This window comes from Ursus arctos, unplaced genomic scaffold (assembly GCF_023065955.2).
Source record: "Ursus arctos isolate Adak ecotype North America unplaced genomic scaffold, UrsArc2.0 scaffold_13, whole genome shotgun sequence".
Lineage (NCBI taxonomy): Eukaryota > Metazoa > Chordata > Mammalia > Carnivora > Ursidae > Ursus > Ursus arctos.
Genome location: NW_026622797.1, coordinates 30,680,938 through 30,708,631, shown reverse-complemented (window position 1 = coordinate 30,708,631; position 27,694 = coordinate 30,680,938). Strand labels below are relative to the sequence as shown.

At 40.8% G+C, this 27,694-nt stretch overlaps 1 long non-coding RNA gene across 2 annotated transcripts in view; it reads left to right on the top strand.

Annotated features, from left to right (window-relative positions):
- Positions 1-27,694, top strand: part of LOC113259452 (uncharacterized) — a 351,228-nt gene that overhangs the window by 283,409 nt on the left and 40,125 nt on the right. Inside the window, exon 6 of one of the 2 annotated variants that reach the window (XR_003317598.4) lies at positions 15,208-16,633. The exons of the other annotated variant lie outside the window; for it this stretch is intronic. This is a non-coding gene — a long non-coding RNA (uncharacterized LOC113259452). Of the gene's footprint in view, positions 1-15,207; positions 16,634-27,694 lie in introns of those variants that run through there. 2 annotated transcript variants of the gene reach the window in all.

Genomic DNA, 27,694 nt, shown 5'->3' with positions numbered 1-27,694 from the left:
AAGTCTCCAAATTCCACAGCGATTTGTACGGTAGGTTCTTCTTAAAAGGACAGCTGCTGGTAATGTTTTACCACCAGCTTGCTGAATATAAAGGGAATCAGACACAGCTAACTACCGGTGCAGTAAGGAGAAAACGGAGAACACACAGTATCGTGGAACTCCAGTGAAGAAAGCGGAGAAGGTGATAGTGCTGGCGAGAGGTCTGATAAGATGCGGGCTGAGTGGTGAGCTGAGATTTACAGCTGCTCTATTTAAATAAAGTCAATTCGTATTTCATAGAAACACCTGTGTAATGTCCAGACAGTGCAACACTCAGGCGCATACTCAAACACGTAAGTTATTCTCTTTTACTGGATATTGAATTGGGCATGGGGGTGGCAAAGGGCCCAACCTGTACTCTCACCCAACTCAGAGCGTGGATCAGCCCCATGGTGTTACTCCACCCCTGGGGTGCTGTGTGCTCCCATTGCTAGGACCTTTGCTTTCTTCCGAATAATCCCGCCCCATGTACTTTTCTTTCTTTCTTTCTTTTTTTAATAATAATATTTTTTTATTATATTATGTTAATCAACATACAGTACATCCCTAGTTTTTGATGTAAAGTTCCATGATTCATTACTTACGTATAACCCCCAGTGCACCATGCAATACGTGCCCTCCTTAATACCCATCACTGGCCTATCCCAGTCCCCCACCTCCCTCCCCTCTGAAGCCCTCAGTTTGTTTCCGGGAGTCCATGGTCTCTCATGGTTCATTCCCCCTTCTGTTTACCCCCCCTTCTTCTTCCCTTTCTTCTCCTACTGATCTTCCTACTTCTTATGTTCCATAAGTGAGTGAAACCATATGATAATTGTCTTTCTCTGCTTGACTTATTTCGCTTAGCATAATCTCCTCCAGTCCCGCCCATGTTGCAGCAAATGTTGAGAAATCATTCTTTTTGATGGCTGAGTAATATTCCATTGTATATATGGACCACATCTTCTACTTCATGTCTGTTCCGTCAGAAATGTCTGCACTCTTGTCCACCTAGTCATCCCTCCACCAAACTCAGGTCTTCCTCTACTGGAAAAGCCCTCCTTTCCTCTTTGTTTTTAGCTAACATTTATTAAGGGCAATCCCATGCGGACACTGCGCTCACATTTCCACCTATGACCTCATTCAATCCTTAAAGCAACCCAAGGAGGAAGGTTCTGTTATTACTCCCATTTTACATAAAAGGCACAGAGAAGATAAACAATTTGCCCAAGATTCACTAACTATTTTGTAGTCATCTAGGTTTGCAAGCCAGGTCCTTTGGCTGAATCCAGAATTGGAATTCTTAACTTCTGTACCACGCTCCCCTCCCATTGCCCCCTTCTTTCCCTCCCTCCCCTCTGCCCAGACAGCACCTTGCTCGCCTTCAGTGCACCTGCCTGCCTGGCACTAGGATCTTGGTATCGTTTCCTACGTAGTTGGTTAGGCAGCTTTATATATGTCTGTCTCCCCATTAGACTCCGTGTTCCTTCAGAACCTATGCTTATCCCTCTTTTCCTCTGTGGCATATTCCCTGCGTGTGGTAGGGAGATGGGTATACGGTAGGTTCTCTAGCAAGTCCTTAGTGCTCAGGACATGTTTCTCTTCTCTAGAGAAGAAAGGCCTTCTATGTATTATTCTAGGCTTAATATTTGGCCTAATGACAATGTTTTCTGTTTGTCATCTAAAAACAAATATATAAATAGGAAGTTTCCTTCTAATCCTTGTTTTACCACATAGACTCCCAGGATGACATCATTTAACTGGTGGTTTTTTTTCAAGCTGGGTAATTATGATGGAAAAAACAGCAGAAGAAACAGATTTTTTTTGAGTGACATTTTGATGCAGTTGATGTTACTTGTAAAGAAGTGCTCATTTTCCAAAACCTGAGGGTGCAGAGTAAGTATGTGAAATAAAGCAGAATTCTAAGGGAACGTTTTTTTTAACATTTTTCTTTTTTCTTTGCTTCCTAAGCAGCAGTGGATACACTCTTAAATCATCGGTTCTACAGTAGGAGGGCTGTGTTTAAATTCATGAAGGAGAAGTTGCTTATATATTTTTTGCTTCTTAGGCAGGGACCTCTAGTCCATTATTAAAATAGTCAGCATTTTAATTAAAACTTCATCAGGTGTTGGTAAGACAGATCTGGACCCTGAGCCCTTTACCAATATGTAATATATGAGTCTTTGCATGCTAATATGTAAGTCATATTCAGTTTCAAACTCCTATTATGATAAAAAGGGAAGAAGAAAGAAAGAAAGAAAGAAAGAAAGAAAGAAGAAAAGAAAGGAAGAAAGAGAAAGAAAAGAAAGAAAGATAAAGGAAGGAAGGAAAGAAAAGAAGGTAGAAAGAAAGAAAAAGAAAAAGAAAGAAGAAAGAAAGAAAGAAAGAAAGAAAGAAAGAAAGAAAGAAGAAAGAAAGAGAGGGCTATTTTGAAGTTCTATAGACAGAAACACCCGCTCCCATCAGCTCTGACTCTGACTGGGTCTTAGCCGCAGGCCTCACTCTCACGGGTGCCTGGCGCCGGCAGCCCGACCCCGCGGGGGGCACCGTGTGCTCAGCGGGCAGGCGGTCATGCTCTCCTACAAGAGTGAGAAATGCAGGTCATCACCTCAGTCACACGGACCCCTCGGGGAATGCTGCTCTGGATAGATGAGTGTTGGTTCTAGTTCCCTGAAGTATGATATGTCCAGTTCAAAAGTAATTTCAACAGAAATCTTTCCAAACAATATTTCCTATAGTTTTCTTCCTGAACTAATCATCAAACGTCATTTGAGATGTTCTGCATCACTTAGGGTCACCAGCATGAACATTTCTTTTTTTTTTTTTTTTAAAGATTTTATTTACTTATTTGACCGAGATAGAGACAGGCAGCGAGAGAGGGAACACAAGCAGGGGGAGTGGGAGAGGAAGAAGCAGGCTCATAGCAGAGGAGCCTGATGTGGGGCTCGATCCCATAATGCCAGGATCACGCCCTGAGCCGAAGGCAGACGCTTAACCGCTGTGCCACCCAGGCACCCCAGCATGAACATATCTTAATGCGCTCTGTTGCCAGCCTGGGTTGGTTCTGAGGGTTATCACAGCCTGTGAGGACTGGGACCCTTGTCCTAGATTGCCTTCTATAAACTCATATAATGTGAGGGCTTTTTTTTTTCCTTTTAGCATTTTCCCGTCTTTTCCTGTGTACTCACTCCCCTCTGTGAATGTAGATGTCGGTGATTGCAGATCTGAATTGCCTGGGATTTGGCAACCATTTATGTAACAACAGACCCGTTATGTGATGCATGTGTGGTAACAGTAAATGCGGTTGGCATGAGGGTCAGCTGTGTCCCCCCAGAACACTGTACCTGCGTCTTGGTGCCTCGATCTGATGCGTCCTTTTTAGCAGCTCACTGCTGCTGTTTTTTTTTTTATTCCAGGTTTGCAATTACATTTGAAATATATAAGGTTGCCAAAGTGAAGAGTTCCTTAATAGACCAGGTGTTGAAGTAATGAGTTCTTCTATTTTATACTTGTTCAATTATTTTCACCCGTAGCATTACAGAGCTTGTGTCGCGTAGTGGTAACTGGGCTCTGTAACCTGGCCCGACTGCTTGTACATCCTTTTTCACACACTCAGCAGCTGCGTGACTTTGGGCAAGTTGCTTAACCTTTCCGTGCCAGTGTTGTCTTATCGATAAAATAGAAGTAACAATAGCATCTAACTCATGGGGCTATTGTGAAGATGAAGTCTATAGTCTATAGCTCCACGCCTAGCACATACTAAGCGCTCAATGAACGTTAGAGTTTGTTAACATTGCTATTGCAAGCCTAGGACTGTGGATCCCAAGGGTTAAGTTGAATCACCACAGGTGGTCAGTATCCAAGGTCTGTCTGTAATTCCACTTCCTGCAAAGATCTCTTCCAAATGCAACAGACCCTCACTTGAAAAGATCAGGGGAACTTTGACCTACTTTTCTTTTGGTGTTTATCTTACTGTACTTCCAACTGCAGTTATGGGGGGGAAAAAATCTCTGTAGAGAGCAAGAACTATAGTATTGACCACCATGACCTAAAGGACCAGCACTCAATCAAAAACTAATTTTGAGGGGCGCCTGGCTGGCTCAGTTGGTTAAGCAGACAACTCTTGGTTTTGGCTCAGGTCATAATCTCGGGGTTGTAGGATCGAGTCCCACGTCAGGCTCCGTGCTCGGCACGGAGTCTGCCTGTCTCTCTCCCCACTTGCTCTTCCTCTAAATAAATAAATAAAATATTTTTTAAAATTAATTTGAATTGAAAGTAGACATATATTAGGCAGCTTTTTCACTCAAAAGGAAATATATATATATAATTCAAGAATTCCTCCTTGAGGAACATCCCTGATTAATGATACTCTTACAGAGGAAAGCTTGCCCCGGGAGTGAGTAATGTTTACGTGGTAAACAAAGTTTTCAAAGTGCTTTTTCAGCTCTGCAAATCAGTAGAAAAACCAACCGCCCCAAAGAATGTGACTCTCAGTAATAACAGCAGGACTTTCCTTTCATGCCCAGACCTTTCTCTGGGAAGAGAAAATCAATACCCCGCAGGGGATTTTCCAGGTTGACTTCCTTCAGTGTTGTTCAGCTCTGGCAACGCCTGTTGACAGCCCAGATGGAAAATGTTGACGCACTTAGAAGAACGCTCTTCCAACGACATCAAGCTGAAGCCTGTGGAATATCTCTTTGATATAACCACTCTGTTTCATACTCTTCCAATTCTCTCAAGGTCAGAAGGGAAGAGGGTGGATTTAATGTGAAACACTTACCAGTGATAACCAGTCTGTTTGGATCGTCGGTTATAGATTACAACCCTTGAGCAGTTCATGTTCTATGGAAATATTCATGGACTCAAATATGTGTTATGGTTAAAGAAGGAAAGTTGTTCACTGTAGGGAATATGTGTTGTGTTGTTACTTCTAAAGACAAAATTCACCTTTGAGGGCAATTTAAAAGGAAAAAGAGGAATTCACCTCAGTTAGGCAGGAGGAGGTGTGAGGAGAAGCATGGCTGTCTTGAGGACAGGGAGGAAGTGGTCTCTGAATAAAGTACCGTGGGCGTGTCCCAAGTATCTCCAAGAACAAACACCCCCCCACCCCACTCCCACCCGCTGCTCCTCTTCCCTGCTTTACCTCCTTGAGGGGACCTTCCCCTTCTGACTTCCCTTAGCCTCCTTACTACAAGACAACCAAGCTAGGTTGGACTCTTCACACCACCTTGTGGCAACATCTAAAATCTTTTAAAAGAATATTTTTTGTTTCTTTTGCTCAGAAGTATTCCCAAAGCTTTCATGTAGCTCTTTCTTTTCTACTTAAACAAGCTTCATTTTTTAACCACTTAAGATAACTAAAACTTTGTTTCATACCATCAACTATTATCACGTGTGCTATTCTATACTTCAGGAGCAGAATTGTTAAAGATGCTTTATCGCCATTTGTTTTTGTGTGTTTTTGCTTTTGTGCCACTGATTAACAATCAACCTGTATCATATAAGCTTTATTTCTGTTTAAAAAAAGCGGAACTACCGTTGAGCCAATGAAGCAATAATTGTGTGAAATAACAATAATATCAAATTTTAATGTCAGGAAGGATGTGGAGACAGAATCGTATTCTGGCCTTGCTGCTTTCCACTTGGGGTCTCAGAACTTCATTCTTACACATCACCAGGAAGCACTAGGAAATTGGTTGCCCTTCTGTTTTCCTAAGCTAAGTCCTCCTCAAATAGTGTACGGCAGGAAGAGGCCTGCTATTAGTCCCCTGTCTTCCAATAGAAACTGCAAATTATTGATACCTCCCAGCCTTTGTTCTCAAAGATTCCGTAACTTCCTATATATGGTGTATCCTAGTTGAAGAATAAAGTCTCCATATAAAAGAACAGTTGAATTTGAAGAAGACTCATTACAGCATTCGTATTGTTCAAATGGAAGGGATATGAATAAATAGCTAAAGGCCTGGAGGTGTTCATGGATAAAAAGAAATGTCATCTTCAAAGAAAATAACAGAGAGAAACTTCTAGATTTAGAAAGAAACTTCCAAACTCTGATTCAGTAGTTGAGGAAAGAGTGTAAGGTCACATATGGCTTTTTGGTAGCAGTGTGGGACAAGAGCCAAGTATCTCTAATCTCTGGCTCGTTGGACCTTCCTACAACAGGCGAAGAGATTCAGGCCATGTTGAAATACTACTAATGAAACTGAACAGGACATCCTGGCTGGATGCATTAACAGGACATCCAGACTTACCTGGATGCCTTGTTCTAGGCCGTATGTAATACAGAGCTCTATGTAGAAGAAGAGGAAGATTTGATCATAACCGTAGGTACACCAAACCACCTTGTCCACATTTCTAGATGACTCTGTGAATAAAGAAATAAGGGCTACTTTGGGGTTTCTTGCCAGTATCATTAGCAGATTTCAGCTGATGTTTAGACTCAACATTAATTAGGTGAGTTCTGAAGCTATTTCATGCCTGGGCTTGGGGCAACTGCAGACCTCCAGTTTGCACAAGGAACCTCTGGAGCAGACTTAGAATGAGGTGCCTGATGGTGACATACCTCCTGGCATATCTTACTTCCAGAAAAGCCAAGCTTCCATGTAACTGTTATCTGTTCTAATCTCTCTCAGTCATGGACTTCAATGAAAGTTCTGTTTATGTAAATAGGAAAACATCACATCTGATTTTTATCATATTAAGCTAAAGAGAATTTCCCTCCTCTAATGGTTCTCTCATAGAACTAGGACACTCTTACTATGTTTTAAATGATGGCTGCCTTTGCACTTGAGGAGTAAGGGACAAGGAAGACCAGTGTCGTCGGAATCCAGCGTGCCTCCCCTGTATGAGGGTGGGCCATGATCTGCATCACTCTTGCCGAGCACATCAGGGACAGACATGTTGGGACATCTGTAGTTGTGTGATGTCAAAGAAACGTTTCCTGCAGGCTTTGGCTTGACAAGGTTTGCAGTATTTCCCAGCTTTTCAGAGATATTACAATATTTTCCACGTATAATGGATTTATTTTTTTTATGCTGCCAAAATGCGGTATATAAGAAAGACAACATGGAAAGTTGCCGATGCCTACAGGAGTCTAGTTCCTATATGGTTTGAGGCTCTACACATACAAGTTGGGACCTGAGCTCAATCTGGAGAGCAATTACCACTGACACCTTACATTGCAGAGCTACCAATCTTTATATAAAGTGGGGTGTCTGGACATTCAGACAACAAAGCTGAAGGAATACAAAATAGTGGCTAAGAATGTGGCCTCAGAGACATTGTTGCCAACATGTAACATGAGAATACCCATCCTTTAGATTTGCTGCAAGTATCAAATCCTATAATGCAAGTAGAGTACTACTCTGCTTGCACAGATTGAGTGTTCTGGAAATGTTACCTATAATCAGCATTACTGATGCCAAAACCCTGGACTGGGAGTGGGAACAAGACAGTAATCCAGACCTTGTTTAAATGATTGAGAATATTAAAGTATTTGAAATCACTCGACCAATGGATTTTTTAAAGATTTGGAATAACACAGACTTATGTTTAAATTCTTTTCTTTAAATGGTTCATTTCGCATGGGGTGCCTAGCGTTGTGCTTTGCATATAGTTTTGGTATAATAAATGCTTGTAAAATAAATTAATTTTTAAAGGAATGAATAAACGCATTCTGGTTCGTCACATAGTATGTGAGTTGTTCTTTCACGCCCCAGGCAAAAACTGCAGAGAAATTTCTCTTTTCTTCATTTGCCTGAGCACATATGAGGATTGTAGGGAGATATGAATACGAATCAATGAATATTCTTACTTTTCTGGCCCTCGTTATATAAATGTGTTCATTCCTAGGGGCGATATGTTAGTCATGATGATAATATGTTACTATTGTAGAGTGCCTTACATTTTTTCAAAGTATATTCAAAGGAAATATTTCACTTGGACTTTCTGGGCAAAGGATGTGGGGATCATTGTCATGATTTTATAGAAAACGAAAAACGTTCAGGCAGATTGACTCATCTAAGGTCATACAATTAATAAATGAAAGAGAGAGAACAGTGTCTGCACAAGACTATTTTTCAATACATATTTCTTGGATGGATGGATGGATGGATGGATGGATGGATAGAAGGATGGATGAATTAATGAATCAGTTATATACATTCTATCTACTGCTTTTTTACTACACCAAAACAAAGAGATGAAAGAATTGGATCTTAGTGTGTGCGTCTATTACTATTTTTGTACCTTTTCTATTTATTGCAAAAGTACTTAACATATTTGAAAAACAAGTCAATCTGTGCACGAATAATTATTGACACCTATGGGGTATTAGGCATCAGCAATACAGATGTAAGAAAAAAGAACCTCCTTAAGGAAATCATATTCTATTTGGGGACTGGAGAGCACAGATAAAAAAGGCTACAATAGAATAAATGTGATCTATTCAGCTGTTGCTAATTTATGGAGAAGATAAAATGGAATAATACGATAGAGACTAGAATATAGCACGTGACAGGGAGGTTAATGTTTTTGCAGGGCTAACTGAGGAGGCTTTTCTTAAGGGATAAATTAGGAGAAAGCAGTTGCAAAGATGTTGAGACAGAACCTTACTTTTTCTTTCAATATTTTTGTCAATGGCTTCAAGAAGTCTACATTTATATGTTCCTCTCCATATTTTTAAATATTATTAATTATAAGCAGCCTATTATTTTATAAAATCATCATGCTACTTTATTATTACTTATAAGCATTCTCTATTAAATTTTAAAATTGTTGCCAATTCTCAGTACTTTTAAAGCTACTTCAATTTTACAGTGAGATAGTTTATGCATTTATTTTTAAATCTTCTTTTAATCTCTTTCTATCTGTGCCTTAATTGGATTGAATCAAATTTGGGGACCTAAAATTCCCTTTTATCTTTTTAGGAAATTTCATTTGCATCAAAACAGTCTGAAGAGAATATTGGTACCGAATGATTTAAGACAAACTGAAGTAAGAAGATTGTGAGGGCAGGAGAAAATGACCATGCCCTTTTCAGATTTTTAATTGGATACTGATAATTGTTTTTTCCACAAACAATGCTTAGAGGAAATTCATGATTTAAGCAAAGCACAGTTCAAGAGATCTTGTTATGGGGAGAGATAGCGAGACTAGATATAGTAAATCTGAAATAGAACCCCGAGGAGAGTCTTGCAAAGAGCCCTATAACTCTGTAGTTTTTAAAGATTGTTGCAATGAAAATGTGGAAAACAAAACAAACTGTAGCATGACATCAGGTCCTCTCCTGACAAGTATGAAGCATCTCTGTGGGTGCATCATGATGACAGGTCAGGGGACAGAATGGTGGCCTGTTATGTGCTGTGGATTTTTGGCAGGGAAACAACATGCAGACAAGAGAACCATTGATTGTCCAACACATGGATTCAAGGGTGAATTGTAAGAATGCTACTTGCAATTTTCAAACACAGACACAATATAATGTAACCTAAGTTATGTAACCTAAGTAATGTAACTTATGCTGGAATAAATAATTAAACTATAGTATTTCTGTGTTCAGGAGTAAATAAGATAAACACATGTATGTAAAAAAATATCCAAAAATAATTTGAAAAATGAGAAACAGCACGGTGGGGGTGGGGAGGCTGTGGCGACACAGGCATTTATTCACTATATTGCTTAAGAATTTTTTCTTTTTGGGCCGCTGGGTGGCTCAGTCGGTTAAGCTGCTGACTCTTGGTTTCAGCTCAGGTCATGATCTCAAGGTCATAAGATGGAGCCCCACCTTGGGCTCCCTGATCAGGATGGAGTCGGCTTGTGATTCTCTCTCTGCCCCTCCCCCATTCGTGCTCTCTCTCTTTCTAAATGAATAAATAAATTCTTTAAAAAAAAAGAATTTTTCTTTTTTTTTCATTTTCTTTTAATTCTTTTTTAAATCCCAGTGTAGTTAACATACATTGTTGTATTATTTTCAGGCATACAGTACAGTGTTTCAACAATTCTATACATTACTCAGTGCTCATAGTGGTAAATCTCTTAATCCCCTATTTCTTATTCCTTAATCCCCTATTTCTTAATCCCTTAATCACCTATTTCACCCATCCCCCACCCACCTTTCCTCTGGTAACTATCAGTTTGTTCTCTATTGTTAAGAGTCTGTTTCTTGGTTTGTCTCTTTCTCTCTTTCTTTTTCCTTTACTCACTTGTTTTATTAGTTATTTTCCCACCTGGATTGGTTTCTCTATTACTGTTGTACCAAATTACCACAAATGTAGCAGCTCTTAACAACACCCATCTATCGTCTCACTGTTCCGTACGTCAAAAGTCCTAGGGAGCCCAACTGTGTCTCACAGGCAGAAATCAAGGTAGTAACAGGGCTGGCTCTTTTTGGAGGTTCTAGGGGAAGGCTCTCCATCCACACTCATTCATCTTGTTGGCTGAATTCATTTTCTTATAGCTGTAGGGCAAAAGTCACCATCTTCTTACTGGCTGAGAGCTGGGAGTCACTTCTAGCTTCTAGAGTAAGGCCTCAGTGCCACCCTCTCCATCTTCAACCAGCAATGACCAGTCCTTCTCATGGGTAAGTTGAGTACTTCTCCTGCTTTAAATGCTTCCAACTTCCTCTTTTGCTCCTGGCCAGAGAAAACTGTCTGCTTGTAAAGGGCTCATGTGATTAGATTAGAACCACCTGGAAGATCTCCCCTTTGCCATATAACATAAGATAATCACAGGAATAATATCAGGGGCTGAGGATCATGGGGACCATCTTGATATTCTGCTTACCATACTCCCTATAGTTTCTTACATCCATTGAATTATCAAGTGTTATGAGCTCACACAGTCACACCTTTGCATTGCTACTGCATACTTATTAAGGAAGTAGATTGGTATATTTACCAGGAAGTGTTAGGGCCTACAGAGTACATGTCCCGCCTAGGCAGTAGACCAATGTTAGGTTTACAATAAAAGCCTAAAAATCCAGATTTGGAGAAAAAAGTATCTCTATTTCAACTATACCAATATATATTTTTTAAAAATCTATGCAGATCAAAACAAACATTTCTGCTGGCTACATCTAACTCTGGGTTATCAGTTTATAATCTAGACTCTGCAAACATTTTTAGCTCTTTTCAAAACAGAGGTTGTGTCTACATATCTCCAGGATCTGGAATTTCTCTGATACCTGTTAGGCCCCCAATTAATGTATATTCAATGAATTAATGGTAACATTGAACTTTAGTTAAAATAGGGTAATAGTGTATGTAATCTGCCTATTTCACAGGAATGTCATAAGAATCAGGTATTTCTCATCTCCTTAGATAACAGTCCTTGCATCTAATTTGTGGCCATAAGAAAGGGTGTATTTTAATACTTAAGAAATAAGATGTGTTCTAGGAACGATGACATTCACAATACGTTAACGAAAATGTTTCCACCATTGAAGCTGAGATTGCTCAAGAAAATAAATCAGGTCTCTGATACTATTTATATCCACATCATTTAGAGCTTGCCCGAAAACATTCATTCTGTGCACGAAGCTATACTTTAAATGTCCACAACCCCCTGAGCTACCCGTTGGATACTTTACAAATGGGCTCTTACAATACCCAAAGATGAGGTTTGTAAGTACATTAGCAGTCTCTGAGACCCCAATAGTTTCCTGCATGAACCCTCACCAGTGTAATAGTCTTACCTGATAGTATATTTAGCACCAACTTCAAAGTCTTATCCAAAGTTTAAATGTTGCATGTTTTCAAAAAAATAAAATGGCCCAAATTAGTGAGCAGGTGTTTAGTGAGGAAGGATTGAGAGCATGAATGATGACTTCACTGAATTACTGAGTGACGTCTCAGTCAATGACACACATAGAAGGTCCGTCCACAAAACAACATGCAATAGGTTTTGAATTTCTGGGATGACAACCATGCTTCGTTTCTGCAAACCCTCAGAACCTACTTGTTTCCATTGGGGGCGGGGGGATGCATTTCTGAGCTCAGAAGCTATCAACAAAGAAAGTTAGGAGAACTGCCAGTTCTAGGCAGTTGCTACTGTACAAAGATAAATGGCATCCACTAGATTAGCCTGAAGATAAATTCAGACATTTGGAGCTAGAGTGTTGTCCTAATGTCATACTTACTATCAAAATTAAAGGATATAAGTTTAGATAAAGTATTTTTTAAAAAGATCTCTCTCAGGGGTGGGTAGTGCCTGGGTGGCTCAATCAGTTAAGTATCCAACTCCTGATTTTGGCTCAGGTCATGATCTCAGGATCCTGGGGTGGAGCCCTACGTTGGGTTCCATGCTCAGCGGGGAGTCTGCTTGAGGACTCTCTCCCTCTGCCCCTCCCCCCACTCACACACGCTCTCTCTCTCAAATAAATAAATACATCTTAAAAAAAAAGATCTCTCTGGATTCATGATTAGAATATATGGCTACACAGATGTTTCCCAGCAGATAACTAAAAATGTTGTTATTTTCTCTTTAAGATCCACATAGAAAGTTCCAAAGGGCCAAAGCACTGGATTTAGATGGAACATTAGCCATTTTCGGCTGGCAAGTGCCACTTAACTCATTTGAAATTTTAAGTGCTTTTGAAGACAATGACATTCATGAACTGAAAGGAAACCTGGCCTGCTTACAAATTATGAAGAAAGTTTGGGGCGCCTGGGTGGCTCAGTCCTTAAGTGTCTGCCTTCGGCTCAGGGCGTGATCCCAGAGTCCTGGGGCTCCCTGCTCCTCTGGGAGCCTGCTTCTTCCTCTCCCATTCTGCCTGCTTGTGTTCCCTCTCTCGCTGGCTGTCTCTCTCAGTCAAATAAATAAATAAAATCTTTAAAAAACAAACAAAAAAACAAACTTACGAAAAAAGTTAATCTATGATCACAAAACTAAATTTAGTTATCCAACCAGTAATGTCTAGTATCCTAAGCCAACTGGATTGATAGTGTTCTCAGAAAAATACATGAAACAAAATGAGTCACTTTAAGGGAGGTAGATCTTACACCATAAAAGACAGCTGCTGTTTAAATAACTCCAATCGGATTCTTAATGTACCCTATTAGAATTTTGTTTTCTTCCCCTTTTTGAGAGATGTTCTAAGTGAAACATAGTGACCTAAATCTACAATTTGGCTTTCTTTCCACCATGGCATTCTTATGTTCAATTCCCACTATTTTTAGCTTTGTGCAGTTGTTCCAAGAATATACTTTTTTTCTCAGACAGTAATATTTTCTCTATCTTCAAAAAGAAAATTTAGGAAAGGTCAGACAATGCAGACTCTCTAAAAATGTCCTTGGTCTGCTTCTTCTCAGAACCTAAAAACAATTGGGTTTCTTGAGCTCAGTCTCTCCAAAGAACAAAAGCAATAGCAGAGTTTGTTGTTGTAACTGTAACTGGACCAATGGCAAACGATGAAACTTAGAGCCCAAGACCCTCAAACCACTTAGGCGACTACTGGTAAGTAGCCTACCTTCTTTTGTGGTTGGTCCCTTATTGTCACTGATTCTTATAATGAAGACTGGTTTTTATAGCCTACAACACATGAGCCCAAAAGACTTCACTGCTTTTTTCAGGTTTTCTAAAAAAATCAGGAGCTTGGCAGTAGAATCATGTCTGGCCAGCATGTGCCAATCAGGTAGGATATACAGTAACTGCATCTACGTTTTATTGTGGAGATGTGCTATCGCGATATGACGGTAGAATGTGGGGACGTGATATAATGCGATATGTGATACAATGAGTTACAGGTAAATGAGAACAAGTGTTACCTGCAGCATACCTAGACAAGCACGAGGTCAGGAATCAAGTGTAATTCACAGGGATGAAAAGTACTAAAATGAAAACTGGTGATTTCAACTTTCTGGGGAGTTGAGTAGGCATTTGAATAATAGTGGAAAAATAAATGTCTATTCTGTTCCTCTCCACTTACAGAAGCTATTGAAGAGGGGGAAAGGCTGAAATACCAAAGCCTCTGCTATATGATGAGAGGCAGAGTAGACGGTTCTTTGCTGAGTGGCGCATATTAATGAGTCCTTTGGAGCTAAAACTAGTTTCAAAGACTAGTGAATGGTGACAGATTAACTTGAAAGACTTTGTAAACTGATGGGCCAGAAATGGAGGAACAGAGAAAGTGACATAGAGGACACCTTGAGAAGGGGACAGGCTGAGTAACAGGACCAGTGAAGCAGTGAAGGCAGCCTAAAGACATAAGAACAAGGACACACAATAATAATTTTGCATTGTTTGCTTTCCATCACTGCAAAAACTCACTATGCTGCACCTCAACTTCGGTAAAGTCAGAAGTAAATACAGTGCCTCCAGTCTGGTGAACTCAATCATTTTTAAGAATTAGCTCAAATGTCAGCCCCTCTTTGTGACTTCACCTCACCCACCCTACCCCAGGAAGCCCATCAGAGAAAATAATCTCTTCTTGCTCTGTGTTCTTATAGTGCTTCACACCTAACGTCTAGAACTTGCCTACCTGGATGATATCATATTGCTTTGAAAATATGTCTCATCCATCAGACCATGAGCTCTTTTAAGTCAGGGGTCTTTTCTATTCATCTCTGTAACCCCCAAATCCTAGCACCATTCTGGGCTGGCCCCTGATCACCAGTCAATAAATCTTGATTGAAATAAATCAGTCAAGGCAGCCTTCTAAGGACAAATAAACCTTTTAAAAAGAAAGAAAAGTTAAAAGTAAAAAGTTTCAACAACTTATTGATCAAATAGATAGGGAAATAGATACCAAAATTGGTTGTATTATAGGAGCAATTAGTATGGACACCTAATGTTTCTGGGTCATTGTCTGGGACCCATGGCACTTTGTGTATGAGTCTCTTATGGCGTCGATAGGGTTGTATTGCTACTAATTGTTTTCAAGTGTCCCACAGACTGTGGACACCTCATGCCAGGACTGTTCCCGACTCCCACAGCTACACAGTACCTGACGGACATAGTCCGGGTCTAAAAAAAGTTTAAGAAAAGAAGAAAGGACAAGTTGAAAAGAGTGAAGAAAAAAAAAACACAAAGGGTAAAATGTTAAGCGTGTGATATAAAAATAATACAAAAGAATGTTTTGCTGGGTTGGAGGTGTCTAGGCCAACTAAGGCACTCAGACATACAAGAGTTTCCAAGAGGACAGTGATTGAGCCAAAAGAAAATCTGATTCTTCCCGGTCTCCTCCTTGTTCCTCAGGTGCCACATGCGTATCTGACGAACGTCAAAACAGAGAGCTGGACTCCTCGTGCAAAAATGCACTGGCAAGCCATCGGTGACCTTTAAGAAGCCATCACTGAAAATGGGCATTGGAGCAAGAGGTTGGCTGCCTCTCTTTTGCATATGCTGGCTGGCAGAGTGGCAGACACAAAATTATAAGGAGCACCATTTTTGTTTTCAAACTGCCTGCCCAGACCTTTCAGTATTTTCCATAGCTTTACTGCATAAAATAACACCAGCCTTCAGCTTAACACAGGATGTGAAACTCCCGCCATGTCTGGGACCATCCCCCTCCCATGCCGCTGCTCAGCCTCCTGGCCTCTCCCCGCTCACCAGTGTGATCTGCGTCAATTATTTTAACAGCCAGATACCAAGAGCAAATATTGGCCTTTCTTCTTCCTGTGACCCCGAGTTTTCCCTTTCTCCAAAGGCACCTGGCACCTCGCCAAAGTCAGAAGGCCTTGCCTAGGTCGTACTTACGGGCCCGTGTGGATAATCACAGCTCCTCAGCAGCCCCCAGGCTTCCTCCCTTGCTCAGACGTTTTCGTTCCCTTTGCAAGCATCAGTCCAGCGGGCTGCCGGAAGCTGCCCACCACCGGTGGTCCTCTTTAGAAGACCAGGTGGCAGGCGGTGTCAGACAGCACATGGCAACGCCTGCCCTGACTTGTAAAAACAGAAAATAGAGCTTCTAGAATAATCTTTCTCCTTGGCCTTTCTCAAAGGACCTGCTCACAAATTTACACATTGTTTGCTACCGAATAATTCAAAGAAATGAACAGTTCCTAAGATTCTTCTAATGAAGACACACACACACACACACACACACACACACATGCACACACACAGGAACCGTGTTTTGTTTATTTCTTAGTTTCTCTTTGTTTTTGGAATGGAAGGAGGAAGTGAGGAAAGACGGTTGTTTTGTTTTTAAGTGTACAGTATACCTGCTTTTAAGACAAAAACATCTTTTTAAAAAAACCTCTCAAAAATCATACTATATTTGAACTTTGAATACAGGTTGCTTTTTCCTAGAAGGTGAGTTTCTAGCACAAGCAGAGGAGGTCAGTGAGAAGTTAAGTGAAACTGCTGTCTAAAGCAATGCTGTGTTAGAATAATCCAGCTTCGGTTATAACAGTCTGTCACCAGCTGATGAGGAGGAATGGCCTCACTGAAGAAGTTTAGACCATGTTCAGAAATGAATCGAATATTATAGATGAAATACTACTGAAAAAATATTTTTTTTTTCATTTTGAACAAATCTGAGGAGTGTAACACCTGTACTTGTCACTGTATTTCCGGCTTTGAATAGAAGGTACTGGATACATGCTTTTGAATAAAAAGCATACTGTATATTACCAGCTGACACACTTCGTTAGCCTTGTCTTTTCCTAGTCATATATCGCATGGCAATAAACTTCGAAATCTCTTCATCTTTGCCCTCTCCTGTTCCTATTTTTTCTTAGAAATTTGCTGTGAATGCGTCTTCAGGGCCATTTGAGCTCTTGGAGTCCATTCCTAATACCTTAAAGTCTAGCTAAGCAGTGGGAAAGGCTTCTTTTCAACAGGCTGGTGTAAAACTAGGTTTGCTATACGGGACAGCTCACTTCACTCCACAGCCTCCAACACCCATGTTACACATTGTTAATTAAGGAAGCCACTTTCTCCTGCAGAGTACAGATTAGCCTCAACTTTGCCAAATGTGGAGATCCAGACCGCTAAGGAAGCCTCTATCTTCTTGGACTGATTATGGAACTAAAGGAAGTCAGTCTGGTTCTCTGAAGTCCCTCTATGTCTCACAATTGTGCTCTTTGATCTATCATGATCACTCTGGGAGTTTGTCACGGCCAGTTTGAGAAACGTGGTCAGAAACATGCTTTTCTACAGGTCTGAACTAGAATAAAGTGTTTGACCTCTACAGTTTTATGAGTCAGAGAACTTTCCAGAATACTAACAGTACTGGACAAGCCCTGATCCTGGAGCAGCTAGGGTCACAACAGGACAGTTCTGCCGTCGTAGAAGTAGCACATTCTGTTGCTTTTCTTGATGGGCCAGCCAGAATAAATACGAGCAGGGCTCCCCTCATCTCTGGAGTCGCATTCCAGTGCGTACTGGAGAGGTGCCCCGGACACACGGTGTTTCCTACTGGGAAATGTGCTAAAATTAGCCAGAAGTTCCTCAAGTCCTGGCTGGGGAGATATCACACAGTCAGCAGAGCTCATTTTCCTCCTTCAGCCACAGTTTCTCTTGCTATCTCTGGAGCAAGTTCCTTGGCATTCTGGAGGATTTGTAATTGTCGTGTCTTAAACTTGTAACTCTCTAGTGATGATCAAAAGGTGGGAATTTCAGGGACCAGAGCATTTTACTATACTAATTCCAGGTATGAGCTACATACAGAAAGATTTTTGTGTGTGGCTTTTTCTTCCACAGGCCCATTAAATTACTTAATGGCTCTGATTCCATTTTTCTCACCCATAAAATGGGACCAACCATAGTCTCTTCCTCCTATTATTTTGTGAGCACTAAATCACGTGCATATATTAAACATTTAGCAAAATACCTGGCATATCACATGTTAACAAGGACTTTTACAACTACTCTTCCTACAGCTATTTAATGATACTGAGAATTCTTGCAATTAAAAAAAAAAAAAGTTTCTAATGTTACTGAACCAAGTGTTTCCCAAGCTTATTTGACCATAGATCTCCTTTTTTGGTGACCGTGGACAACACGAGCTAAAGAATTGAACCCTTAAGAGGTGTGCAGTGTCCTATAAGAAGCTCCCAGAGATGTTGTGTCTTATCCCAAAGAGCTTCTCATGCTGTAGCAACATTCACCGAGCTGTCCTTGACATGCGTGGTTCATGCGTGGGGGAGAAGACATTTGAAGAGGGCACGTTAGCAACAAAAGCATGGGCTTCAGAGTCCAGACACAAGAGCATCCCAACAGAGGGTCAAGAGTATGGCCCAAGGGGTGCCTGGGTGGCACAGCGATTAAGCGTCTGCCTTCGGCTCAGGGCGTGATCTCAGCATTATGGGATCGAGCCCCACGTCAGGCTCCTCCGCTATGAGCCTGCTTCTTCCTCTCCCACTCCCCCTGCTGTGTTCCCTCTCTCGCTGGCTGTCTCTATCTCTGTCTAATAAATAAATACAATCTTAAAAAAAAAAAAAAGAGTATGGCTCAAGACTCAGATGGAATTGAGTCTGAATCGTCACTGAGCATTTATTTTTCTTTTGGGGGATGAAAGGGAATTATATCATCCCCCTAAACTTCAGTTTTCTCATCTACAAAATAAGAATGATTGGCACTACTTTGCAGGATTGTTCTCTAGCATAATAAATGACACACACTTGAGCCTCAAGAAATTATATCTCTTGGTTATTATAATTGTATTATTATTATCTTTGTTATTATTATCCCAGATTCTCTGCCTGACTGGTAGATGATCTTCAGCACAATACACGTTTATGTCTGGAAATTCCTCATGGACGTTGAAGGTTAAATGAGAAAATGGATGTGAAAAGGGTAGCCCAGGGAAAGTGCTCACAATAACGCCTTTCTTCCCCCCCTTGGGCCCCCCTATAATATTGATTGTAGCCCATCTTATGCTGGTCCCCATTGTTTCTTATATTGAGACTTTTTTTTCTTTAAGATTTTATTTATTTGAGAAGGAGCACGCAGACACACGAGAGAGAGAAACAGAGAGAGAGAGACCAGGAGCAGGGGCAGAGGGAGAGGAGAAGCAGACTCCCTGCTGAGCAGGAAGCCCCACACTGAGCTTGATCTCAGGACCCTGGGATCATGACCTGAGCCGAGGGCAGATGCTTAACTGACTGAGCCACCCAGGCACCCGGAGACTTTTTTTTTTTTTACCAGACTGTAAATCCTGAAAAGTATATTATAAATTCTCTCCCTTCAGTCTACCTTTTTCTAAGTACCTAGAATATACCAAACATGTTGAAGATTGTCTGTGGTTCACTGTGTGAAAGAAATAGTGGAATGTCAAGTATTAATCAGACTAGTGTAGGAGAAAGTTTCAATCTAGCTTCTTTCTGGAACCCTTCAAATCAAAACCTCAAACAAATACCTTTTCTAGTTTTGTGTTCTAAAGTGAACAGGCACCACCTCTCTGTGGAAAAAAAGCAAACATTAACTCTTGTCATGCTTTGTTCTTCCTGTGCCTTAAATTCAATCACAAAGTCCCCAAGTTGAGGAAGCAAATCCTATAGGTATTTTATTCCGCAGAATCCTATATTCCCAGAATTAGTTTGCTCATTTTCACGTCCTGAATCGCTTCCAGAAAGCTGCCGATGGCTAACCACAGCCCCTAGGGCGTAAGTCAATGTCACTGACTTTCATCTGAGGATTCTGTGTTAAGATAATTACATGAAAAAGGAAACCTCTCACATCTGAAAGTCATGATCTCAAATTTCTACCTTCCATAACTATTTAGGAGGCAAGAATGGACTTTGTGATGGTTAATTGTATGTCAACACGACTGGGCTAAGTGAGGACCAGAGAGTTGGTAAAACATCATTTTGGGGAGTGTCTGGGAGGGTGTCTCCAGAAGAGATTAGCATTTGAATTGCTGACTGAATAAAGCAAACCGTCCTCACTCAGGCAGTAGGCTTCACCCAACTGTTGAGAGCTTAAGCAGGACAAAAAGGTAGAGAAGGGACTCTGTTCTCTCTCTTTGCTTGAGCTGAGAGATTCACCTTCTCCTGCCCTTGAGCGTGGACGCTCCTGGCTCTTAGGCTGGAGGATTCTGTTGGGAATTTCCACCTTCAGCCTCCCTTTCTCAGACCTTTGGACTCAGACTGAATTACCACACCAGCTGCCCCGCTTCTCCAGCTTCCAGATAGACGTTTCTGACTCCAGAACGGTGGCAGCCAGTTCCTACAATAAATTTCCTCTTATCTATGTATTTATCTATCACCTATTTGTCATTTATCTCCTATTGGCTCTGTTCCGCTGGAGAATACCGACAATACAGAGCTCATAGAATGGCCATATATGCAAACAGTCTCATGGTGGCTCACATGGTTAAGTGCCTGCCTTCGGCTCAGGTCATGATCCCAGGGTCCTGGGATCAAGACCTGCCATCGGGCTCCCTGCTCTGCTGGGAGCCTGCTTCTTCCTCTCCCACTCTCCCCTGCTTGTGTTCCCTCTCTCACTGGCTGTCATTCTGTCAAATAAATAAATAAAATCTTAAAAAAAAAGAAAAAAAAGAAAAGATAAAAGTTAATTTACACCGCTTTCATTACTTAACAGGTCCATTTATTTCATGAAAAGAATCATAGCTGAATTCTCACAACAGGTAATGTAATGAGCAGCTTTCTATTCACAACAATTCAATGAAACCAATACAGTTTTATTATGCCAGACACCTGCTAAACATTCAGGTTCTTGAGAGAAATCTAAATTTAGGGGCACTTCTCACAAACGGACATTGGCAATAAATTTGGGATTGTTTTATTGTTTGTTGCTTTCAATTTGAAATGGCTAGAAACGCTTGGATGTGTCATTGTTTTCGACAGGTTCCACCAATGTGTGCAAGACAAGAGACTGGGAAGCACTCTTTGGGTTCAAAACAAGTACTGTACTTTATCACAAATGTCTTTAAAAAGCTGTTTTAAGATGAACTTTCTTATCCCTCTTATGTAATAATAATAGAAAACATTAAACCTATTAGGATTGCATTCGAGATTTCTATGCAGATCCTCAAATGCCCACTTAACCTTTTGACAATATTCAAATCCTTCTTGAACTCCTTTTTTAATTCCTTCCAGAGAATTTACCGCTCTCTTTGCAAAGGTGACAAATCTACCACAAGAGGGCACTGTGCTCCCAATTGGCTCCAAAAGAAGCTAAACTCAAAACAGTGCTCTGTCCTGGCTTACCCCGGAAGGTTCCAGCTGTTGCAAAAAGAACGTTTGCATGTGTCTATTGTATTTGGATGGTGATAAAACAGATGCTATTATGAACCCAATAATTCCAAAGGCAAGAACACAAATATGTAACGAGAAAGACTGGCTTGCCTGCACTTCAAATCATTTTTCATTTGTGCCACAAGATGGCACCCCGTTCCCGCCCATAGCTGTGCTACCAGCACGGACCCAGCGACAATTTCTTTCTTAAAACTTTGGGTTGACAAGTCAACACTGGCATGTTGAAAAAAGAGTATTTCTCATAAATAGAAGTTTTACTAAGAAACTTTGTAACTGTTGCTTTAGCTTTTTTTTTTTTTTTTTTGGTCTACTTATGAAAATGTGTTATTTTTTTGAGAATGTGTTTCCGTTAAAGACGAGCAAAGGACAGAACAATGAAGTGGAGAGCTATTTACTACGTCTGAAGAATTTTCTCCAGTCCCTGAGTAGAGGTTCATTGAATATGGGCAAGGCTGTGTTCCACGTGTCTTTCATTTCTAGTACTACCTTAAAAGTCTGTCCGCAAAACTGACAGAAATCCTTCATTTAAATAATCTGTAACAATTCTCCCATGAGAACGGTGAGGAAGAGAAACCATTTTTTGAGGAAAATGATTTCATTTCTTGGTGTTGCAATTAGGTTTTCAGCTCGAGTTTCTGGATAGTTTTCCAAGTCATAAAGCTTTGTCCTTATTTTGCCTTTTGACTTGCATGGTCAATCGTTAAAGTTCTGAAGCTGAAGGCATTTCTGGGCTGTCTTGCAGCATCTTGAACTGTGGTTTCTCTTTGTAGCATGAGGGTGATGTACTGTCCTCTCTAGGAAGGGCAGCCTGAGTGTGAATAGGTTTATTGGAAATATAGACTGATGTGATGTGATGTGATAAGAATATTGATGACTATTTATTTATTTATTTATTTATTTATTACTTTTGTTTTTAGAGAGAGAAGGAGAGAAAGGGGAGAGGGGCAGAGAGAGGGAGCAAGGGACTCTTAGGCAGGCTCCATGCCCAGCACGGAGCCTGACATGAGGCTCTATCTCACAACCCTGAGATCATGACCTGAGCCAAAATCAAGAGTCGAACACTTACCTGACTGAGCCACCCAGGCGCCCCTTGATGAGAATTTTGGAGAAGCTAGTGCTTTGCTTTAATTAACCAACTGTGAGTGTTCCAAGCCCGTCCCCTGAGATTATGCTGCAGTAGGTATGATGTGGAGACTGGGAATGGGAAGCTTTATGTTTATGAAATGTCCCATATGATTCTGACACACATCCAGGTTTTGGAATCACTGACAAGGTAACTATGACAAAAGGTCAAATGAAAGATAATATAAATTTGAGTTGAACTCATTACACTTGCGGACAGAGAAAGTATTCAAGGATCTACAAGACATAGGGACAGACGACTATGAGGATTGAAGAAGTGGGTGACATCTATGATGAGTTCGAATTCCAGGTTAGATGAATGAGAAGACTGTGGGGCCAGTTCACAAAAAGGAAATAGATAAAAACATGGACTTTTGGGAGCAAGATGAGTTCTATTAGGGATATAACATATATATAACATATATAACAACATATATTATACATAAATAATATAATTTTACATATTTTATATATATTTAGTTCTCCACGTTGCTGTATCTAGTCCAATATGTTTGAGGCCAGGAATTATCATGATACAAACAAGAGTGAACCCCAAGAAGGCTGGAACCCTGATGAGCACCAACATTTAAGCCTGGAAATTGCTGAATCACATGAATACATTTTGTAAGGCTTACTCAGCATTTTAAAATTTTAATTTAATTTTAAAAAATTGACACTTTTAGTTGAGGCTTACATTCGTTAATGTGGCCAGAGACCTCTTCATTCCAAATTTTCTTATAATTGGCAAGCATAATGTTTATTTATATTACCTGCTTGGCCACCAGTTATTGAATTTGCCACCTTAAATTCAAGGAGTGGGTAAGGTTTAGGAAAAGATTTTCATCTGGGAAAGAACAAGGAGAGGAGGGATGAAGAAAGAAGGAGGTAGTGATCGTTGCATTAAATGCAACAGGGAAGTTAGATGACATCGGTCTTAGAAGCAACCTGAGTTTTCATCTAAGACTTTGTAAAAGAATGCATTTCTTCAACAAATGTTTATTGAACACTTTCTCTGTAGGCAGTAGTATGTTAGGAGCAATTGAGAAACAATAAACAGGACAGTTGTAACTCTTGTCTTTGTGGAATTTATAGGCCAGAGGACATGGAAAAATACGCAGGGAGTATATAGTAATAATTCCTCTTAAAAAAGGGAGCACATGATGCTATTGGGTAATAGACAAGGAGGGATGTGAGGGATGGAAAGAGTTGAGAAAGACCCTTGGAGGAATAGGCAGCTACAGCTGGCCCTTCTGTTCGGAGGTCTGGCTTCCTGCAGCTTGGATCACTCTGACTTGGACTTTGCTTTCTGGTCCTCTTAGCTCTGCACTCTTTCCTTCTTAGTGTTCCCTTTTAAACTGGGCCCCATGAAATGGATGGAAACTTCCCACGTTCACAGAACCCCACTGACCAGGTAGATAAGCTTTTCTTCTCCTTTGTGGGAAAAATGAAAATTCAGGCCAAAACTCAGTCATTTCAGATATCCACCCGTCATGAGATTTGCTAACTTACATGCTTACCAATTTCATGTCCATTTATCTAGGCTGCTATTTATCACTATCAAAGGAGCCCTGTAGTGTCCCTGAGTTGGGGAGACAAAACTGGGCTTACAAGAAAGCCAAGGATGCTAACATTCATAGGAAGTGTATGAGAGAGGAAAGAGATATACAGAGAGAAAACCCCGGGAATCTGCAGAGGTCCGCATGTAGTATTCAGTTGACTATGAGTCAGCTCATGCTGAAGCCAGGGGAGAAAACATCTGAACTGATTGGAGGGAATAATAGTGCCTGGTGGTTACTCAACACTGAAAGTAATGCTAGTGTCTGTTTTCACCAGCCAGAGTGAAAAAAACTCATAATTAATGGGGCATTGGTTGAAATGCTAAGACAAATCTTGCTTCAGTAGTAAGGAAGAAATTAACCCTGGGCTAAATGTTTCCACCAACAGAATTTAAGAGATCTGGGGATTAAACTGTTTCCAGGTAACTTAAAAGTGTTCCAGAACCAAATTCAAGACTATTTACAGTAATACAAAAATATCCAGCAGCCATTAGAGTAAACTTCAAAGTGTCCACCATTTAATCAAAAATGACTGCAGAAATGGGGCACCTGGGTGGCTCAGCCATTAAGCATCTGCCTGCAGCTCAGGGCCTGATCCCAGGGTCCTGGGATCAAGCCCCATATCAGGCTCCTTGCTCCACTGGGAGCCTGCTTCTTCCTCTTCCACTCCCCCTGCTTGTGTTCCCTCTCTCACGGGTTGTCTCTCTCTGTGTCAAATAAATAAATAAAATCTTTTAAAAAAAAAATTACTGCAGAAAAAAGTCCCGTAAAGAAGCAGGAAGATATAGTCCATAGTGGGGGGGGGGGGTAAGTCAATAGGTTGGAACTGATCTAGAGATATGAAGGTGATGGGATCAGTAGCCAAGGACCCTACAAGAGTTATGACTATATTCCATATATTCAAGAAACTAGAGGAAAGATTGAGCATGTTAAATAAAGAAATGAGAGATATAAAAGATTCACTTCAAATTTCTAGAGATGAAAGCTACATTATCTTTGATGAAGAGTACATTACTGGAAAGACAGTACCGGAAAGACATAGCAATAAAAATTATCCAAAATGAAGCACGGTGAGGAAAAAAAAAAAATACTGCTTTGAAACAAAACAGAACAAAAACAAAGCTCCCATCACTGTGGGACAACTTCAGGAAGCCTCATGTACACATCACTGGAGTCCCTAAAGGAGAAGGGTGGGAGACAGAAAACATATTTGAAGAAATAATAGCCAACATTTCTCCAAATGGGATGAACACTATAAATCCCAGATCCGAGAATCTCAACACACCCCAAGCACAAGAAACATGAAGAAAATTACATCAAGGCACACCGAAATCAGAGTGCTCAAAACTACAGTGATCACCAGGAAGCAGGCAGAGAAAAAGACTCACTACGCACAAGAGAATAAAGATGATGATTGTTCATTTTCGTCAGAAATAATGCAAAAGGGCCACAAGTCTGAAGCGCTGGAAAGAAAACGAACAACCTAGAATTCTCAGCAACAATGTCTTTCAAAAAGAAGGTGAAATAAAGGCTTTTGCAGAACTCAACAGCTGAATGAATTTCTTTCTGGCAGCCCCGCAGTGCGGGAGACGTTCAAGGACGTCCGACAAGCAGAAGGTGAAGGATGCCAGGTGGAAAGCTAGAGCCGCACAAAGAAAGGACGATCACTGGAATGCTGATTGCATGGCTGAGATGTTCCTTATCACTGAAATTTCTTAAGGGGCATACACTATTTGAAGGAAAAATAACACCATGTATCACGGGGTTTATAACACACGTAGAGGTAAAGAATATGGACAACAATAGCAAAAAGTTCTGAAGAGGACAAATGGAAGCACACTGTTGAGAAGTCCTTACGCTATATGCAAAGTAATGAGAAATCACTTGAAGGCAGGACGGGAAAAGTTAAAGATGTGCACTCTAAACCCGCCAGCAACCAGTAAAATGCCATAACTAAGAGTCAGAGGCAACCGGCAAGGAAACAAAGTGCAGTTAAAAATAATAATCAATCCAAAATAAGACAGAAAAAGAGAGAAAGTGAACAAAAAAGAGATGGAACAAATAGGAAATAGTAAGATGATAGATTTGAACCCAACCATATCAATAATAATATTGAATGTAAATGGTCTAAAGATTTCAATTAAAACACAGAAATGACCAAGGGCGCCTGGGTGGCTCAGTCAGTTAAGTGCCCCACTCTTGGTTTGGGCTCAGGTCATGATTTCATAGATGAGAGAGAGAGCCCCCCTGATCCCCCGAACCCCTGTCACATACTTCCCCTCTACACTGGGGGTGAAACCTGGTTAGGATTCTCTCCCTGCCCATCCCCACTCTTAAAAAAAAAAAAAATAATTGAAACACAGAAATGACCAGATGGGATAAAATAGCAAGACCCAACTATACACTGCTCAAAAGAAACTCACTTTAAATATAAACATGCAAATCCATTAAAAGTAAAACGATGGAAAAATAAATATCATACTAACACTAACTATTATCAACTAAATATGTGAAAATTATTTGGCTATGAATAATGTCAGTCTCCTGGCTAAATTTATTTATGAGATAAACAATATCTAGGGGGCAGGCCATGGAATATGTGAGAAATTTCTATACCTTCCTCTCTATTTGGTTGTAAACCTTCAACTACTCTAAAAAATAAGGTTTAAAAAAAAAAAAACAATATCTACAACTATTTGGGTATCTTCTGTCAAGCACCCTGTGAAGTGTTTGTCCCGTCAACGTCACCCAAGTGATGTTTCGTAGATGTCATAACTGTCGGAGAGATGAAAACTTTCTTTTGTTAGGGGCTCGTGCCCTTTCAGAGCATCTACTGAAGTCACTGGAGTGTTCCCGGGAGACTGGACCTCACCAGCAGTCTATGTGTGGTTGATAGCCAGACACCCTCGTTATTGTGCCCTGGGGCACGCTGACAGAATTACGTTGGCAATGGTCTTTGACTATGAAAGCTGTTCTACAGAAGCTGAGAAAGTCTGGGTTTTGGGGGGAAAGGTTTTCACGAGAAGTCACATCAGCCGTGGTGGTGAGGCAGAGACCCTGAAAGTGCTCAAACAGAGCAGGGGCTCTCACAGCACCCGCTGAGATGAGTCACCCAGTAACTGGACACAGCCCGAGTGACTCCAACTGAACCCTTCAAGGGCCCTGCAGCTCCCGTCTCCGTGTGACGGCAGCTGGCCCCATGCTGGAGCAGAGCGAACGTTCCAGAGGATGTTTCCCAACATCCTGAAATGAAACGTTCTCCTGACACCCTACACTCCCCCACGGAGGACAGATCCTTATTCTAATATTACTCATTAGTGTGAGTTTTCCAGCCAATACACAGTGAATTGTTTTTGTTATTTAAACAATTTTCATTTATGCTTTTTAATGTTTGACTAGCTTAAGACTCCCGAGAAGCTGAAAGCAGTCTGTAGTACAGATAGTCTGGGTAGCCGTCCTCCAGCTTTCCCGAAGGAGCACATCTGATGGAAACGTGGTGCGTTGTCCGAAGCAGCAAACGGATAGTGGTACAATGCAATTCACTAGACTACAGACAGTGCTGGCATTTCACCAGGATTTTCAGGTGCCTTTTTTGGAGGAGAAGCGTACCTAGACTTGGAAATCTTATCACACATGTATATTTGTGTAACTGTCACAATCAGGAAACAGAACTAGTCCATCACCACAGAGGAACCTCCTCATTTTATCCCTTGAGAGTCAAATCCTCCGTCCAATCCCGATTCCTAGCAATCGCAGGTCTCTCTCCCACCACGATGACTGCGTCTTTTGGAGAATACTATACAAGTAGAATTGCACGTGGTGTGACCGTTTCTAGATTGTCTT